Source organism: Dasypus novemcinctus, chromosome 20 (genome assembly GCF_030445035.2).
Source record: "Dasypus novemcinctus isolate mDasNov1 chromosome 20, mDasNov1.1.hap2, whole genome shotgun sequence".
NCBI lineage: Eukaryota > Metazoa > Chordata > Mammalia > Cingulata > Dasypodidae > Dasypus > Dasypus novemcinctus.
The window spans coordinates 54087118-54093117 of NC_080692.1; the positions used below are offsets into that span (position 1 = coordinate 54087118).

The 6000-nt window shown below is 32.8% G+C and overlaps 1 pseudogene; it reads right to left on the reverse strand.

Moving 5' to 3' along the window:
* Positions 1–3749, reverse strand: part of LOC101447564 (disks large-associated protein 5-like) — a 60599-nt pseudogene extending 56850 nt beyond the window's left edge.
* Positions 3750–6000: the final 2251 nt, after the last annotated feature.

The following is a 6000-nucleotide window of genomic DNA, read 5'->3' on the forward strand; positions in this document are numbered from 1 at the left end:
AGAATATATTACCAAAGGACCAGAATTACAAGAGATACTAAAGGGAATGCTGCAACCTGAAAGGAAAAAAGACAAGGGAAAGAAACTTGGACATGAGTGTAGAAATGAAGAATATTAGACTAGGTAAATGAAATTATAAAAACATAGGCAATAATACAATAGAACAGAAAGACAAAGTCCAAATGGATGAAGTAAGTAATGCCTTATTAGTTACAATGTTACAGTAATAACATTGAATATTAATGGCCAGAACTCCCCAATCAAAACACATAGACTGACAGAATGGATAAAAAAAAAAAATGAGCCATCTATATGTTGTCTACAGGAGACTCACCTGAGATATAAAGACACAACCAGGTTAAAGGGGAAAGATTGGGAAAAGAGTCCATGCAAATAGTAACCAAAAAAGAGCTGGAGTAGCAATACTAATATCAGACAAAATAGAATTTAAATACAAAACTTTTATAAGGGATGAAGAAGGTCATTATATATTAATAAAAGGGGTAATTCAGCAAGAAAAAGTAATTATACTAAATATTTATGCACAAAACCTCCATGCTCCAAGATATATGGGGCCACACTGGCAAAGCTAAAGGAAGAAATAGATGTCTTTACAATAATAGTTGGTGACTTCAATACACCACTCCCAGTACTGGATAGAACATCTGGACAGAGGATAAATAAAATAACAGAAAACTTAAATAATATGATAAATGAACTGGACCTAATAGACATCTATGGATCATTGCACCCCAAAGCAGCAGAAAATACATTCTTTTCAAGTGCCCATGGATCCTTCTCTAAGATAGATCATATGTTGGGTCACAAGACAAGTCTTAGTAAATTTACACAGATTAAAATTATATAAAACACTTTCTCTGGTCATAACAGAATGAAGCTAGAAATCAATAATGGATGGAAAAAGAGAAAATTTGTAACTGTATGGGGATGAAACAACACACTCTTAAATAATCAGTGGACCAAAGAATAAATGGAAAGAGAATTAAGCAAAAATCTTCAGATGAATGAAAGTGAGAACGCAACATATCAAAACCTATGGGACACCACAAAAGCAATGCTAGGAGGGAAATTTATAGCCCTCAAGGCTTACATTAAAAAAGAAGAAAGAGCTAAAACTGAAGACCTAACTGCACACCTGGAGGAACAACAAAGAACAGAAAACTAATCCTAAACCAAACTGAAGGAAAGAAATAGTAAAAGTCAGAGCAGAAATAAATGAAATAGAGAACAACAACAACAACAAAAAGCCAATAGAATCAACACAACCCAAAGTTGTTTCTTTTATATCAACAAAATGACAAACCTTTAGCTAGACTGACAAAGAAAAAAGAGAGAAGATACAAATAAATAAAATCAGAAATGAGATGGGGGACATTAACACTGCCAAAAAACTAGAAAATGTAGAGGAGGTGAACAAATTCCTAGGAACCACAAACCATCCACGCTGACCCTAAAAGAAATGAAAAACCTCAACAAGCCAATAACATGTGAAGAGACAGAAACAGTTGTCAAAAACCTCCCAAAGATGAAAAGCCAAGGAGCAGATGGCTTCACAGGTGAATTTTACCAATCATTCAAAGATGGCCAAATACTGAACTTGCTCAAGTTCTTTAAAAAAATTGAACAGGAAAGAAAACTAACAAACTCATTCTATAAAGTCAACATCACCCTAATCCCCAAACCAGACAAAGATGCTACAAAAAAAGAAAATTACAGACAAATATCTCTAATGAGTAGAGATGCAAAAATCCTCAACAAAATACTTGCAAACAGAATCCAAAAGCACATTAAAAGAATTATGTAACACGATCAAGTGGGCTCTATCCCAGGTGTACAAAGGAGGTTCAACACAAGAAAATCAATTAGTGTAATAAACCACATTGTTAAACAGCAGAAGAAAAATCATATAATCCTTTTTCTTGATGCAGAAAAGGCATTTGACAAAATACAGCACACTTTCTTGATAAAAACACTCCAAAAGATAGGAATAGAAGGAAGCTTTCTCAATATGGTAAAGTGCATATATGAAAAACCTACAGCTAGCACTGTACTCAATGCTGAAAGACTGAAAATTTCCTGCTGAGATCAGGAACAAGACAAGGAAGCCTGCTGTCCCCTTTATTATTCAATATTGTGCTGGAAGTTCTAGCTAACGCAATTAGGCTAGACAAATAAAAGACACCCAAATAGGAAAGGAAGAAGTAAAATTTTCACTATTCATTCATGCCATGATCCTATATCTTGAAAATTCTGAGAAATCTACAACAAAACTACTAGAACTTATAGACAAGTTCAGCAAAATGGCAGGATACAAGATTAATACAAACAAATCAATAGTATTTCTATACACTACTGATGTTCAGTGTGAGGAGGAAATGAGAAAAAATTCCAATTTTATTAGTGACTAAAATAATCAAATATTTACAAATAAACTTAGTCAAAGACATAAAGGACTTGTAATTAGAAAACTACAAAACATTGCTAAAATAAACCCAAGGATCTTTAAAATAAATGGAAGGGTGTTCTGTGTTCATGGAATGGAAGACTAAATATTGTTAATATGTCACTTCTATCCAAACTGATTTACAGTTTCAATGCAATCCCAATAAAAAATCCCAAGAGTCTTTTTTTTTTTTTCAGAAATGAAAAAGCCAATAATCAAATGTATTTGGAATGGTAGGGAGCCCTAAATAGCCAAAAATGTCTTTAAAATGAAGAATGAAATTGGAGGACTCTCACTTCCTGACTTTAAAGCATATTACTTAACTACAGTGGTAAAAAAAACAACAGGGTACTGGCATAAGGACAGACAGATCAAACAATGGAATCAAATCGAGAACTCAGAAATTGACCCTCACATCTATAGCCAAGTGATTTTTGACAAGGCTGTTAAACCCACCCAGCTGGGCCAAATCAGTCTATTCAACATTGGTGCTGGAAGAATTGGATAGCCATATTCAAAAGAAAGAAAGATCCTTATCTTACACCTTATGTAAAAATTAACATGGATCAAGGACCTAAATATAAAAACAACCACCATAAAACTTCTACAAGAAAATGTAGGAAAACATCTTCAAGAACTTGTGGTAGGCAGTAGTTTCTTAAACCTTATACCCAAAACATAAGCAACAAAAGAAAAAATAGATAAATGGGACCTCCTAAAAACTTTAACACTTTTTCCCCTCAAAGAACTTTGTCAAAAGGGTGAAAAGGCAGCCAACTCAATGGGAGAAAATATTTGGCAATCTCATATCAGATAAGGGTTTAATATCCATGATATATAAGGAGGTCATACAACTCAACAATAAAAAGACAAACAATCCAATTAAACACTGGGCAAAAGACTTGAAAAGACTGCTGTCCAAAGAAAAAATACAGATGGTGAAGAAACTCATGAAAAAATGTTCAGCATCACTAGTGATTAGGGAAATGCAAATCGAAACTACAATGAGGTATCATTTCACACTTATTAGACTGACCACTATTAAAACATTAGAAAATGGTAACTGTTGGAGAGGATGTGGAGAGGTAGGAACACTTAAACACTGTTGGTCGAAATGTAGAATTGTACAGCCACTGTGGAGGACTCTTTGGCAGTTCTTAAGGAAGTTGAATATAGATTTGCCATGGGACCCGGCAATACCATTTCTACGTATATACTCAGAAGAACTGAGAGTAGTGACACGAATAAACAGCTGCACACTGATGTTCAGAGCAGCATTTTCCATGATCGCCAAAAGTTGGAAACAACCCAGGTGTCCATTAACTGATGAGTGGATAAACAAAGTGTGGAGTACACACGCAATGGAATATTGTGCAGTGGTAAGATGAAATGAAGTCATGAAACATATGATAAAATGGATGACATTAAGTTGAGTGAAGCAAGCCAGACATAAAAGGACAAATACTGTATGATTGCCCTATTAGGAACTAAATATATTACACGAAATGTAAGTATATTATGTGAAATATGAATAATTGTAGAATTGCATATATAAGACCATTTTTTTGAAGTTGAACAAATGTAGGTTAATACTACAAAATGTTAATATCAAACAAAAAAAAAATTTAAACTAAGTGAAGGAGACCAGACACAGATTACTACATATTGCATGATTCCATTTATTTAAAATGTAAAATATAAATCAATTTGTAAAGATGAAATTAGATTAGTGTTTATGTAGAGCTATGGAAGAAATGCTAAGGGGCATGGAGTCTTTCTTTTTGTAGTAATGAAATTGTTCTAAAATTTTTGAAAACATGAATTTACAACATTGTGATTATACTAAAAGCCATCTAATACATTTTGGATAGCTCATATGGTATGTGAATATATCTCAATAAAACTGCTTAAGAAACAATTAATTGTGCAAGAATAGCCAGAAATAGCAGCTATGTATAGCAGGGGAAACAGATTGAGAGGTGAGGAATTTTCTTTGTCTTTTTTAAAAATTATTATTGAAATAATGAAAATGCTCTAATAATGATTGAAATGATGAATGTACAACTATGTGATTATACCAAATACCATTGATTGTACACTTTGGATTAATTGTATGTTTTATTAATATGCATCAATAAAATTGATTTGCTTTAAAAAAATAAGACAACCAAAGTGAAATGGAAAAATTCCTAGGAAAAAGCCCCACAAAATACTGATACTCATGCAAACATAAATACAAAATCTGTGTAGACATATAACAAGTAAAGAGATTGAAATTGTAATCAAAATTTTCCACAAAGAAAAGGCCAGGGTCAGATGATTTCACTCATGAATTTTACCAAACTTTTAAAGAAAAATTAGCATCAATCCTTCATAGGCTTTTCTAAAACACCACAGAAGAGGGAATACTTCTTAATGCATTGTATGTTTCTGGCATTATCTAGATACAAAAAACATACAAATACAGAAAAAGAAAAGAAAACTATAGACCAACATTTCTTTTGCATATGGTTGCAGAAATCCTCAACAAAATCTAATACTAAATCCAGCAGCATATTAAAAGATTATATATCATGACCATATTATATAATATGAAAATCATTGTACTAAACCATGCAGTAGAAGCATTTAAAATTTCAAACAGCTTTTCTTGATAAAACTCTCAACAAACTAATAATAGAAGAGAACTTGCTCAACTCAATAGAAAGCATCTATGAAAAACTCACATTCATCATATGAATGGTCAAGACTAAAATTTTTCTCAAGACAAACATGTCTGCTCTTATCACTTACGTGGTGGTTGGAAGTTCTGTGTACCTCAGAAAAACATGTTCTTAAACTTAATCCATTACTATGATTATAACCCCATTATAAATAGGACCTTTTGATAAGGTTATTTCAGTTAAGGTATAATCCACATCATTCAGGATGGTTCTTAATTCTCTTACTGGAGTCCTTTATACATGTAATGAATGCAGAGAGAAAGATAGAAAGCTGTGGCAGGAAGGAGCAGAAAGCAATGAAACCCAGAAGAGAAGGGATGTCACCTATGTCTTGCCATGTGGCAGAGGAGCCAAGGATCACCAGCAGCCAGTCTTTGGGAAGGAAATATCTCCTTGATGTTTCCTTGATTTGGGCATATTCCTATACCTAAACCATAAGTGAAGAATTCCCATTGTTTAAGTCAAACCATTTCATGGTATTTGCTTGAAGGAGCCAAGGAAACTAAAACAACTGCTATTCAGTGTTGTACTGGAGGGTCTAGCTATGGAAATTAGGCAAGCAAAAGAAATAAAAGGCAACCAGTTTGGAAAGGAATGTTAAAACTCCAGTGTAGATGACATGATTGTGAATGTAGAAAATGCTAAGGAATCTGTAACAAAATTATAAGAATTAATAAAAAGTTCACCAAGGTTTCAGAATACAAGATCGCTATATGAAAATCTATTGTATTTTATACATGTACAATAAGTAATCTGAAAAAAAATGAAATTAAGAAAACAATTCCATTTATAATAGTATCAGAAAGAATAAAA